This window comes from Heterocephalus glaber, unplaced genomic scaffold (genome assembly GCF_053883595.1).
Source record: "Heterocephalus glaber isolate CG9 unplaced genomic scaffold, H.glaber_assembly_v1.0 deba00001564, whole genome shotgun sequence".
Classification (NCBI taxonomy): domain Eukaryota; kingdom Metazoa; phylum Chordata; class Mammalia; order Rodentia; family Bathyergidae; genus Heterocephalus; species Heterocephalus glaber.
The window spans coordinates 20804449-20818554 of NW_028258351.1; the positions used below are offsets into that span (position 1 = coordinate 20804449).

At 41.7% G+C, this 14106-nt stretch overlaps 1 protein-coding gene and 1 pseudogene across 8 annotated transcripts in view; one reads left to right on the forward strand and one right to left on the reverse strand.

Annotated features, from left to right (window-relative positions):
* The window catches only part of Stx8 (syntaxin 8), a 279691-nt gene that overhangs the window by 53079 nt on the left and 212506 nt on the right, over positions 1 to 14106 (reverse strand). The window lies entirely within an intron of this gene.
* LOC106010429 (large ribosomal subunit protein uL30 pseudogene) lies at positions 5947 to 6717 on the forward strand (annotated as a pseudogene).

A 14106-nucleotide genomic window follows, 5' to 3' on the forward strand; every position in this document is an offset into this window, starting at 1 on the left:
CAAAAATGTATCTTCACTGTAAGAAGGGCTTCCCTCTAGCAAATATTAGTCAATAGTCAAGTTAACTATTAGTAGTCAAGTTGATGAACAGCCTGAAATGATGTTTTAGAAAGGAAATATCCAAGTGACTTAAATAATGCAGCAGTGAGCTGGAGACAGAAAATGAACTCTCACCTTCTGGCAAGAAGGAAAACAAAAACAAAAACAAAAACACTCAATAGCCCAAGAATTCTGATACCCAAAATCTAAATAAGAGAACTTTGTGTTGGAAGCTGTTGCGATCAATGCTGACTTTGTACTTCCAGCTGCCAAACTGTGAACAGGTGGTATGGACAAGCATGACGCTGTACTATGAGGAACCCAACAGCAACCAGGCCATTCCAAAATGTAGCCAGGACCATGCTCAAGGTCACTCTTGGGAATACCAGAGGACTCAACTTTTTAGGTATAGCTGAGCCTATTTGCTTGTCTGATAATCAGCAGTCAGTGACTCTGGAAGTTAGGCCTCCTCCACCTGTCTGACAGAGCAGAGGCAATGGAATGAGGATGCCCTGGAGGGTCATGACCAGAGAGGCTGAAGGAAGCTGCTGGGGCGAGAGCAGTGGGTGAAAAAGTGGTGACTCTGGGCCGGGGATTTAGCTCAGTGGTTTTGCCACCTGCTGCGCAAGTGCAAGGACCCAAGTTTGACCCCCAGTACCAAAAAGAAAAAAAGTGGTGACTTTTTAAAAAAAATTTCATTTTTTCAGTAAAGATTGCTTGGGGGGTGAGGGGTGGGGATATAATCTGCCCCTATGTCCCACTGTGAAACCTTCAGAAAGGCTATGAGCTGGTTTTGTGTGTGAGCGAGGGGCATGTGCTTGTGGAAGGAGAATGAGTGACGATGTGCTGAGATTACTGTAATATTGGTGGGTGAGGTCCATGTCTGTCTGTTCACATTAATTTGACAATGTGGCTATCCCCATTTTTGCAGAAGAAACAGCTAAAACTTAGAGAGGTAATTTGCCCAAGATTTCAATGCTAGAGCAGGAATTCAAACCACACTGCCGATTTGAGGATGCAAAGTCTAAATACTACATTATATTTATCTTAGAAGACAGTAGGGAAAAAATATTAGTTGATATCCCAAATTACTATACTTTATTTGTCAGTGTATGCCTTACTGGAGGTAACAGAATTGATACTTTGAAAGAGAAGGGATCTGTGGGGTAATATAGAAAATCTACCAACCAAGCTCTTTAACAGCTGCCTGAAATATTTATCTGTAAGAGTATCACACTATATTTTGAATTGAGAGTCAAATCAGAATAATATGAGAAAGAGAAATAATTTTCATTAAAAAAAAAATCTTAATGGCTGGGGGTGGTGGCACATGCCTGTAATCCCAGCACTCAGGAGGCTGAGGAAGGAGGATTGCTGGAAGGTCAAGGCCAGCCTGTACCACACAGTGAGACCCCATCTCAGAAAACAAAACAAAAACCTTTATGAATATCTTAATAGTGTATGGCTTTAAGAAACTGCAATATGTAATGTTAACAGTGAGATATTAATCACAACTAGAATTAAATATGGAAATTTTTTTTTTGGTACCAGGGATTGAACTCGGGTCCTTGCACTTGCGCAGCAGGCGGCGAAACCACTGAGCTAAATCCCTGGCCCGGGAAATATTTCTAATATGCCTATAATGATGCATAAATATATTGGGATGCCTAAATTTTCACTAAAATAGATTGAGGGAATCAAAATATAGTTAAGAACACAGACTGAATTCCAGTTCAACCATGTACTAGCTTGTGTGGCCTTGGACAAATCACTGAACATTTCTGTGCTTCAATATCTTTATGTGTAAAATCTGGACATTACATGCCTCAATGGACTGTTGTGAGGATTCAGTGAGTTACTCTATTAAGGTGCTTGGAATAGTGGCTGGTAGATGGTAAATACTATATACACTAGCTAGTGGTATATTCTTATTATTAAACTTAGGGAGAAACCTACACCAGCATGGAGCACTGAGAGAGACATCCTAAGCATGGTAAATACACAGGAAGGTCAGTGGGGTGGAGACTGAATGCTCTGGGAGTGGAGCTGAATGTGCGCAGGTTTGGTGCTCAGAAGGAAAGCAAGCAGGCTGGACTGACTTTGTAAGAGGGATGCACTGTGAGACCAAGGCCACTCTGCAGCTGAAGAGCAGACAGGATGACAGTGAGAAAGTGGTCAAAGAGAGGAATTTTTAAAATTAGAGGTGGAACCATTACTGATATTCGAACTCCAAGCTGTAACCATGGAGATGGAGATATCAGGACCTAGAGGGTTGGAAACACTGCTGCGGTAGAATCTGGCTTCCTCTGTGTGGTGGCAGGGGAAAGGATAAAAGTGGTCCCTGTGAACTGAATGTCAAAATCCTCAAGGAACATGGGTGGGGGACTAGAAAGTCAAAACATATGACGTCCGTGAGGGTTTTAGCATGAAGATGACAACAGCCACTCTGGCTAGTTTATCAAAAGAGGATTTTTAAATTTTTAAACTTAAATTGTTCCTTTACTCTTTATACTTTTGTTAGTGCCTATTAATTTCACTGAATATAATATACTTTGATCATACCCACCCACCCTCATTCCCTTCCTCAAAAGGGGATTTTTTAAAATAAAAGGCCATTGGGACCTTAATCAAGAAAGACGAAGCCAATAAGACATCAGGACAGTTCCAGTAGAATCAGCACCACAGTAGCTCTTGCCATGGGTTACATAGGATGACAGAAATCACATGGGACCAATCACAGTCTTTGCTGAGCCCCCACAAGAAACCAAGCACCCTCCATCCCCAGCCCCTAGAGAAGCTTATCTTCTCCAAACAGCTGACACCTCACACTGGCCATTTCTAGTGCCACGTCTTAGAAGACAGAAGCCAGGTCACCAGTGGAACCCTTAGACAAAGGGGCTGAGAAGTGGACTTTTCTTTCTAACTTTCCAACCTCTGTAATTCCAGAGAGAAAGTTAGGAAGGAGTGGACATGAGTGAGGCAAGAGCCAATCCAAACTATCTGCCTTCCAGACACCAAGGGGTGGGCCTGTAATCTCAGCTACTTGGAGGGCTGAGGCAGGAGCACGGCAAATTTGAGCCAGCACAGGTGATTTACTAAGATCCTGTCTGAAAATAAAATAAAGAGGGCTGGGGCTGTAGCTCAGTGGTGGAGTGTTTGCCTAGCATGTCAGAGGCCCTGGGTTTGATCCCCAGTACCACATACAAAAACTACATAAAAAACTACCTGCCAGAGATGGTAATGAGGAGGCTGAAAAGATGTTGGCATTACACTGCATAGACTGCCCTGGATAGGACAGCAGGAAAGCAGGGTGCTGAGAAGGGACAGAGGAAGGGGGTGTTTTTCTTGTTCTGAGATGCTAAGGTCATGGCAGGGACATGTGCCTCAACTGAACAAGGTGCTATCAGAGGAAACTTGGCCTTCAGTGAAGCCATTGCTGGAAGCAGTGTTCCAGGAAAGGGAACTCCCTCACCATGACATGGTACAAGCACCTTCTGGTTCCAGTCAGGATGAATGTGTCTTTGTGGCCTAGACTCAAGTACCTCCCTCTCTACTCCTTTGTCTCCAGTTGTCTGTGTCCTTGCTTTCAATGAAACATTTTTCAATGGGCCTGCTTTAATTTCCCTTACCCCCCCCACACACATGTGCAAGAAGTAATCTCTCCATTTCCTTTATTTTTTTTTATTTTTTATTTTTTTTGGTATCAAGGATCGAACTAGGGACCTTGCGCTTTCAAAGCAGGTGGCAGAACCACTGAGCTAAATCCCTGGCCCTTCCATTTCCTTTAAATTCCCTTAACATTTTACCTGTACACCTTTTACATCATTGACCTAATTTTGTCTTGTACTTAAGAGGTATTTATACACTTGAATTATCTCTGCCCACTTGAGGCATATATTTGAATGACTTCTGTGTTCTTCCCAGCAACTAGTATAGTGCCTTATACTCTAAAAACCTTTGATGAATGAAGAATGAGTGAATGATTATATACTCTCCAACATATCATTTGGCAATTACCTACATTTGTGAGGAAAAGGACTGCTAGGTAGTCAGCCAGTCCATTTGAAGTTTACTTAATCCAAATTTTAAATCTTTAAAAATGTTCATAATTCTGAGCCTTGCTCTACTTGTGCTATGGGCTTCTCATTAGATTATAAGAATATAAACATATCTTTTACATCTGTATTACCCTATAATGCCTACACACTCAAAGAATGTCTGTTGCCAAAGTCCAAATGTTATCTGTAGCATGAGGATGGGCCCTGAACTTTGTGGCACTAAGTGCAATATTGTGATTCATAATAAGAAATAAGTATTTGGTCATCATCCAGTTTCCTGGCAGTGGATCTTTACACATTCCCACTGTCCCATCAGGAAGCTTGTACCATCCAATGGTAGTCCCATCAGCCTGAAGGGACAGTCATGTATGTACCACTGGTGGTTCAGAGCCACCCAGCTGTGAGACATAGGAATTAAGGTCCCAATGTGTTAAGCCTTTCCAATCTACAAAGTTATGCTTTTTGTGTGCTTATGAGATGACAGATAGCTGGATGCTCCTGGAGAGCAACAAGATGAAGGGATGAAGGCTGGTTGTCAGGAGAACCAACCATCTTGATTACAGGGTTGGAAATTTCAGCCCCACCCCATAGCCTCAAGTGGGAGGAGGACAGAGGGGCTGAAGGTTGAGTTGTTCCTCAGTGGCCAATTATTTAAACCTGCTTACATAATGCAGCCTCCATAAAAACCCAAAGCACATGCTTTGGAGAGCTCTTGGGTTGTGGTTGCTGAACTTATGGAGATGCTGGGAGGGTGTCACGCCCAGCATGGTACACCAAATGATACAATGGAGAGCATCATGGACAAATTCCATGCTCTTGTCCACCTACTTTGCTCTTCTCTTCCATCTGGATGTATTCCTTAATAATAAGTGGGTAAATATAATTAAAGTGGATTTCTGAGTACAAATAATCAAACTTGAGTAGAGATCCTGGAACTCTCAATTTATGGCCAGTCAGTGAGAAGTTCTGCTCAGGCTGCTATAACAAAAGGTCTTACACTAGGTAATTCATGTATAATAGAAATGTGTTTCTTACAGTTCTGGAGGCTGGGAAGTTCAACATCATGGCAACCACAGATAAAGGGTCTGGTGAGGCCTGATTCTCTCTGCCTCATACAAAGTATCTTATTGCTAGGTTTTCACATAGTGGAAGAAAGCAAAGATGGTTATTTCAACCTATTTTTTTTAATAGGGGCACTAATCCCATTTATGGAGGAGGAACTGCATGATTTAAACACTTTCTAAAGGCCTCCTGATACCACCACAACAGGAATTTGGTTTGCTCAAGTATTCTGGAGGAACATAAACATGCAGGCCATGGCAGCATCTGTAGTGGGTCATCATCTTGTGGGGCTGAGTCCTTAATCTAGAGGATCTAACTGTAGGTATACAATATCAGAATTGAGGGGCCAGGGATTTAGCTCAGTGGTTCTGCCGCCTGCCTCGCAAGCGCAACCTCCTGAGTTCAATCCCTGGTACCAAAAAAAAAAAACAAGCTCAATATCAGAATCGAATTAAATTGCAGGACACCCATTTGGTACCCACCAGAAAAATGGTATGTGGGAAAACCCCACACATCTGGTGTCAGAAGTGTTGAGAGCGATGAGAATAGAGTAGGAGAAAACAGATGGTTTTTCCCCCCAGACTCAAACTAAGCATGTAGGCTATAATTTCTATAGATATATTTGAGTAGGTGAATAAAGATAACAGACATTAGATCAGATTTACTCTGCAAGAGATCTGATTTAAGAGGAGATAAAGAGGGGCTGGGGATTTAGCTCAGTGGTTCCACTGCCTGCAAGCGCAAGGTCCCGAGTTCAATCCCCAGTACAAAAAAAAAAAAAAGGTGATAAAGAGCAAAAGATGTTTTTCCAGCTAGAACCATAATGTCAAAGAGAAGAAAAAGAAGGTTCCTGCTGTGTCCAAACCCCTTAAGAAAAAGTGAAGATATTCACAGAGCTGAAGGAACAAGTCTGAGAAACAAGTCTGCCCAAAAGATGCTGTGAAAGGCAAGGAGAAAGCTCATCTATGAAGAAGCCACACAGTATCATAAGGAGTATAGACAGATATACAGAACTGATATTTGAATGGCTAGGATGGCAAGGAAAGCTAGCAACTTCTATATACCTGCAGAACCCAAATTGGAGTTTGTCAAGTCAGGACAGGGCTATCAATGGTCAGAGCCCAAAGGTCTGCAAGGAGTTGCAGCTTCTTCATCTTTGACAGATCTTCAATAGTACCTCTGTTAAGCTCAATAAGTATTCAATTAATATGCTGAGAATTGTGGAACCATATATTGCATGGGGGTACTAAACAAACTAATCTGCAATCATTGCTATGACAAAATCAATAGGAGGTGAATCATCTTGATAGATAACTCATTTACTGCTTGATCGCTTGGTAAATATGCCATCATCTGCATGGAGCATTTTATTTATGAGATCTATTCTTTTGGAAAATTCTCCAAAGAAGCAAATAATTTCCTGTGGCCCTTCAAATTATCTTCTCCGTGAGGAAGAATGACAAAAAAGAACACCCATTTTGTGGAAGGTGGAGATGCTGGAAATAAGGAAGACCAAATCAACAGGCTTATTAATCTACCATGGTACCTTTATGATTGAGTCATTTAATAAAAAGTGGTTGCCCTCACCCCCCCAAAAAAGAAAGATGAAGCGAGGCATGAAAGGGTTATATATAGCTCTTTAACAATGAAGAGAAACAAAAAGGAACCATCAGTGAAAGAGAGAGCTTCACAAACCTCTGGAAGACAAGATGGTAAGCATGACAGGCTAGGCATGGTGGCATATACCTGTCATCCCAGCACTTGGGAGGCTGAGGCAGGAGGATTGCCAGGAGTTCGAGGCCAGCCTGGACCACATAGTGGGTTCAAGGCCAGCCTGGACTATATAGCGAGACTGTCTCAAAAAAAGAAAAGAAAAAAGTAAGTAAGCATGTGAAGGCTGACTACTAAACTGAGGAGGAAGCTGTGGCCTAGAAAACATGTGAGGAGCAGCCAGAAGTAAAGGGGCCGCCAGCTTGCCAAGCAAAACCCCTCAGAGGCTCCAGAGGAGAGAAGAAAGCAAAAGTCAGAGAGGGGGCCCAAAGCTAGGATTTACTGAAGATCTTTACATGGACCCAAGTATTTTCTCTGTCTTAAAAAAATTTTTTTTTCTCTAAAAAAATTGAGCAAACTGTCTCATCAGTACAGCTGCTAGTATAGGCCAACACTGTATTCTAGAGCAGAGGCCTACAGTGGGGGTCTAGGGGCAGGAAGTGGGAGGCAGTGAGGCTTTTCAGTCAACCAGATCAGTTTGTTCAGAGTGAGCATCCTATTAGTCTTTCTACTAACATAGGAACTCACTCCCAAGATCCATCCAGGATGTAAGCAGGACTCAGTACACAAATAGATACCTTGGGGTGTTATCGGGTGAATTTTCCCATGTGAAAATTCCACAAGTGCATTAAAACCAAACAAAAGAAAAAAATGGAACTGTGAATACCTGAAGTCAAAGTTATATAAGATGGAAAATGTAATAGTAGCATACCACTTGATTCAGCAGAAAATGTTATTTATGGTCATAATTCCATTCAGACTGGAAGGAGAGGCCTGAGAGTTTAAAGATCCAGGTCTCCAGGAAGAAAAGGAAATCTAAGTCAGAAAATAAATAAAATAAAATAAAAGCAACTAAGAACTCTAGGAAATATAAAAAACAGTATATAATTTTTTAGTTTAAGTAGGTAGCAACTCAGAGCAAGCAGTCAATGGGCTTCTAGAAGACTAGATTGGCTTCTAAGTAACAGAGTTTGGTAGAAGTTGGAAGATATTAGGAGTATATTTTTAAAAAAAAAAAACACTTTTTTTCTCCCAACAGAAAAAAAAAATTCAGAAGAATTACAAAATAACATAGCTTTAAAAAGTTTAGCAAATTAAAAGGTGGTATTGGTTTAAGTCAATGATGTAAGAAAAAGAATAGATTTGGATATTCTCCTTTGATTAACAAAGGGATCATGACTTAGGAATTGTATAGAAGAAAATACAATCAACAATAGCTCAATTCTTGGTTTTCCAGTGTACAGTATTCATACGGACAAAACATGAAAGCTGTTTAAGTCAGCTTCCAACTTCTGGAATCAACTTTAAAATTACAATATAGAAATCTTGATTGTGGATGAAATGGAATGGAAACTGATACCAATAGTCGATAGAAGCGAAAAGCAGAGAGAGAGAGAAGGGGGGGAGGGGGAGAGAGAGAGAGAGAGACATGGAGGGAGAGGGAGACAGAGACAGAGAAGAGAAAGGTGAGGCAATCATGCTATTTTTAATCAATGGAACAGAAAACAAAGTTTAAGCATATTACTTAAGTTACAAGAATATACAGAGAAATTAAAACAATGATGTAGGACAGCAGAGAGGTATGTATAAAGTACGCGTAACACCCTAAACCCCTACATCAGGAAATCAGTATAGGTAATGTCTAAAGTTGAGAAGTCAAAGGTGAAGTACATAAATATGGTCATACCTCCATATCCAAGGGTTCTTTATCTCTGGATTCAACCAAGGATTGAAAACATTCAGAGAAAAAAAACTGTAATTGTACTGAACAAACAAACTTTTTTCTTTCATCTCCTCCCTTACTCCCAGCCCCCTGCAGTAAAGGGGACTGAACACAGGGCATCTGCACTGAGCTACATCCCCAGCTCCTTTTCCTTTTTTGAGACAGTCTCAATAAATTGCCCAGGCTAGTCTTAAACTTTCAATTGTCCTGCCTCAGCCTCCCAGAGTGCTAGAATTATAGACCTACTCCATTACAACCAGCTTCAGATTTTTTTTTCTTTTTTTTGAGACAGGGTCTCCCTATATAGTCCAGGATGGTCTAGAACTCAGTTACCCTCCTGCCTCAGCCTCCTGAGTGCTGGGATTATAGGCATATGCCACCATGCCCGGCTTAGACTTTTTTCTTCTCATTATTCCTTAAGCCAGTGGTGGTGAACCTATGGTATGTGTGTTATTTGTTTTTCTTTTAAGACAAAAGACACTAATGTATGAGTTGTTTTTCCTAAACTAAAATCTCAGTATTTGGGTTTAATTGGAGTGTTGGCACTTTGCGATACATGGGTTTTGGGCTGCAGTTTGAGCTATTGGGCCAGGGATTTAGCTCAGTGGTTCCACCGCCTGCTGCGCAAGTGCAAGGACCCGAGTTCGATCCCTGGTACCAAAAAAAAAAAAAAAAAGGTCCGCTATCACTGCCCTAAACAATAGACTATAACAGTTATTTACAAGCATTGACATTGTATTGGGTATTGTAAGTAATCCAGAGACGACGTATGTAGGAGGGTGTTTGTAGATTCTATGAAAATACTATGCCATATTATAGAAGAAACTTGAACATCTGCAGTGTGGTACCCTCAAGGGGTCCTGGAGCCAATATGTACATTATTTAATAATACACAAGTAATCAACAGAAAAAGGAAAGGCAAAAATGAACTAAAGTGACTGACTCTAGGGGTCAGGACAGGACATAAGGAGGGATGGGGGAGTGGAATGGTTGTTTTTGTTTTGCTTTGAATTGTGTATATGTATTATTTCTTTTAAGAGATTTAAAAAATATATATTTACTATGAATTCTGGACTTTTGGGTTTGTGACTGCTAAGAAATTAACTGTTGACATGTACTACTAGATATATTTATTTTCTATTAGTACAGTTTCAATCTTTATGTTATCCAGACATGGACCAGCAGTACAAAGGTCCTAGGTAGAAGAGTACCCAGATGGCATCCCATAGGGCATGATATAAGGGGTGTGGGAAGTATAAACTCTGGGTTATCGGTCATCTTCCAGAGTTCTACCCTGAGTCATTACAGAGAGGAAGATCTTCCCCAGGATTACTGCCAGAATTAATGCCTTGGGTCTTACCAGACTTCCATGGTCCTGCTGGACAGAATAAGTAAAATGTCTTATATTTTCCTTTTGAAAGCACTAGGAACAGCTCAAAAATTTGCACAGTAGAATGAAAGAGAAGCTGTCACTGAGTTCCTTAGGACTCACAGCTTGAAAGGAAAGAGGAGGCCCCCAGGGGGCCTGAGGACCAAGCCCTGCAAGGAGACTGAGCACTTCCACAGCCCAGGGGGTGGGACCAGAGCTCTTAAAGCCACAGATCTCCTCTGCGGGCACAGAGACCCTCACAGCAGGGAGCCATTCACACCAGTCACCCTTGGAGACTGCTATTTATGCTAAAGAAATTTATCCCACTCCATTGTATGCTTCTTGTCCAGAGTTCTCTTGGATCCCTTGTTTACGGCCTTAGTTTTATATTGTGAACGGTGCAATGGACAGGCCATTTAAGAGGGCAGAGATGGCTAATGATGGGTCTGTTAGTGCTGCAGTCAGTGTTTCCTTTGTGAACCAAACCCAATTTGGGTGCATTTGCTTAAAAAAAAAAAAAAAAAAAAAAAAAAAAAGCAGAAACCTCATTTGAAGTTGAAGAAATGCTAGCTCTGTTCCATTCTTTTTTCAAGGAAAAACCTGTTGAAAAAAACCAAGAACTTTATATATTTGTGGGTGGCTGAAATATGAAGCCAATTATTGCAGGTGTAGATGCAAATACTGCAGTGGTAGCTTCTTAAAATTAGGAAGACCTTAAAAATTAGGGGGCCTTTCATCACTAGAAAGATGCTAATTTTTATCTTGCAAAAAGTTAAGGGGAAGCCCCTTCTGAAATGTTTTCTTTTGAGGCAGAACTTAAACATATGCCTTGCTTTCATGAATTCTGTGAGCCAAATCCTTTGAGTTGACAGATCAATTATTCCTTTTAAAAGCTAATGAACTAATAACCCTTGGAAATTTTCCTTCTCTGGGTTTATAACGGGAAAAACGCTTTAGAGGGAAAAAATCAATTAAAGAGTACATGGCAATAAAAAACAATTAAATTCATTATAGCTTTTTAAAGAGGGCTATACTTTGTTCAAGAGCTATGATTTTTAAATTAAAAACACATCAAATAACCCTGTATTTTATAAACATCAAATATGCTTAAAAATGCTTTAACCTTATATTGTGTCCAATCAAGGGAAAGGAGCTAAGAGCAGGGGTAGAAAGGGACACAGATGCTGGAGAAGGCAATCAATCAATAGGAATGGTGGGTCCCTGAGCACATCTCTGTGTAAGGCACTGGGACAGGTTCTTGGGGAACCAGAGAGAAGAAAGGGACACATATGTAGAGCACTAGAGAAGCGGGGGTGGGGATTGTGTTCCTCCAGGCTGCCCTGGACTCCACGGTAAAGAGAAGCAGCCTGTACAATGTGTTTTGCTGATGTAGGAGGAGGTGGTGGATACTACAGACTGCCTGTTCAATACAATTGGAACACAGAGCAGGTGGCAGAAAGGAAATGTGTGTGGGCTCTGGGTTGAGCTCTGATCCCAAAAGTGAGGTGATGCTTGCTGGGTGAACAGGGCATGGGAGGACAGAGGCGTGGGTCCTATATCATGAATCCTATATTATGGTCAAGGATTTTTTTTTTTTTTGGTACCGGGGATTGAACTCTGGTCCTTGCACTTGCGCAGCAGGCGGTGAAACCACTGAGCTAAATCCCCGGCCATGTTCAATGATTAACTGATGGGAAAACTGAAACAATGGGCAGTACAGTCAACATCTTGCTCAAGGTCAAGAGACATTCCACACAGGTGTATGTACAAAAAAGTATTTTGGCTGGGGTTTTTTTTGGTACTGGGGATTGAACTTGGGTCCTTGCACTTGTGCAGCAGGCAGCGAAACCACTGAGCTAAATCCCCGGCCCTTGGGTGTTTTTAATTGAGCAAATAGAGTGTTGTGGTGGTCCAACTACTAGCTGATGACCACTGTTCTCCTTCCTTCTGGTGGTGCATTTCTTAGAAATAAAAAGCAAAGTTTCGTTTTCAGTTGAGTGAGTGGTTCATTTTCTATATCATTCTCAGCTGTAGAGAAGGGTGCCCAGAAAACATCATGCTTATTCCAGGGGAAGTCACAGCTGTCCCCTCTGTGAGCTCCTAGTGCCCAATGTGACATGTTCAAAGCAAGGAGAACTTAGGAATCAAGAGAAATGGATTGCAATCACAGATTCCACTGTTATTTAGCCTAAGCTGCTGTGACTGTAGCATGCAGATAATTGCAATTATATCACAAGTCATGAACAGGAAATACAATAAAATAACAATGTTGCTGAGACAAAATACCAGACAAAAGGGGAAGGGGTTTATTTGGTACACAGTTCATAGTTCATAGAGGTTTCAGTCCATAATTGGCTGGCTCCAAGGCAGGGATCACAGAGGAGAAACAACATGATGTACACAAGGTAGCAAAAGCAACAAGAGAGTTTAACAGCATCTTCCTGCTCCTTTTATCTCTCTCAGACTACCTGGATTACCATGGTGCTAAAGCACTCACTCACATGTAGTGGTTTAGTAATCACACGCCCTTAACCCCAGCATCACACATTCCAGATTCAGCTATCTCTCACCGAATGGGGCTTTGGGAGGACATTCAGACCCAAACCTTAACGAACACTGTTACCAGACCATTTGTATGGGTTTAAGATTTGCCCAAGGGTCAACTGTGCACCAATAAAGAACCTAAACCGGGGCCAGATTCATGGGTGTTGACTTTTGTAGTTGCACAGGGGGGCCTAAACTTAGAAAGGTCCGTGGTTGGTTTAATGCCCTACTATCACCATCTTGGTAGTCTTAATAATTCCTGAACAAGGGGTCTTGCTTTTTCACTTTGCACTGGGCCATATTGATTACATGGTCTGTCCTGGATAAAGGTGAATAATTTAATGAGAGAAGCTTAGGAAAAGAATGTCCATCTTTGACAACTCCCAATGGAGCTGGAAGTTTACAGTGGACACATGTTGATTTTTTTTTAGCTGCCAGTATCTGAACCCATTTCTTGTATTTGAGGAATAGTTTGCTATACAAATCTAGATTGGAGGCAGGACCAATCTGGGGTTTCCCTGCCCTCCTACCAGCTGCTGGGCAGCCAGGTCAGAGACTATGACTTTACAGCATGTGATGCTTAGAAGTAAGAGAATTCATTTTGCTGAATTCTGGCAACAGAATTAGTTCTTCAGGGACATCCATAGTGGCAGGTATGGCCGCTGATATTCAGCACTAGCCATGCTAAACAGGTGGGTAGTGGGGTATCTAGCAGTTGTAGCAATGAGATTCTCCCTAGAGGAACTGTGGTAGGGTTGTGGTGATGATTCCAGCTACCTTTGGTTCTTCCCCTCTTTCTAGCCTGATCATCCAGCCTTCACAATTTTTTTTTTTTGGTACCAAGGATCAAACTTGGATCCTTGCACTTTAGAGGCAGGTGGCGGAACCACTGGGCTAAATCCCCAGCCCTCAATGCTTTATTTTTAAAAAACCTATTCAATAACCTTTTATAAGCCGGGTGTGGTGGCACACACCTGTAACCCTAGCACTCCAGAGGCTGAGGCAGGAGGAGTTCAAGGCCAGCCGGGCTGGGGATTTAGCTCAGTGGTTCTACCGCCTGCCTCACAAGCGCAAGGTCCCAAGTTCGATCCCCGGTACCCCCCCCCAAAAAAAAAAATCAAGGCCAGCCTGAGCTACATAGTCAGTTCAAGTCCAGCCAGCACTATGAAGTAAGACCCTTTCTCAAAACATCAAAAAAAAAAATCAATATACTTTTACTAACTGCTTCTGGACTTAAGTAAGTGTCCAGAGATGGTTCATGCTGCTTACATAAGTAAGAGCTTTTCTTGACACAGAGCTGGATTCTGCTATGGAGTTATTACCCTAGGAATTGTTCAGCTGGCTGACAGCTGTGTGGACAGTCCTGTGTCCCGAGGAAAATGCACTGCTGGTCTTGGACTTGGACTCAGTGCTCATGCCCAACACAGAAAAGGGTCCACAGTCCCTCTGAAACTAGGAATCCTTCAAGAGTAACTCAGGATCTGAATAATATTCAATATAGATGCTCCTAATAACCAGACGGTGTGCTAGCAAAAAGCCTT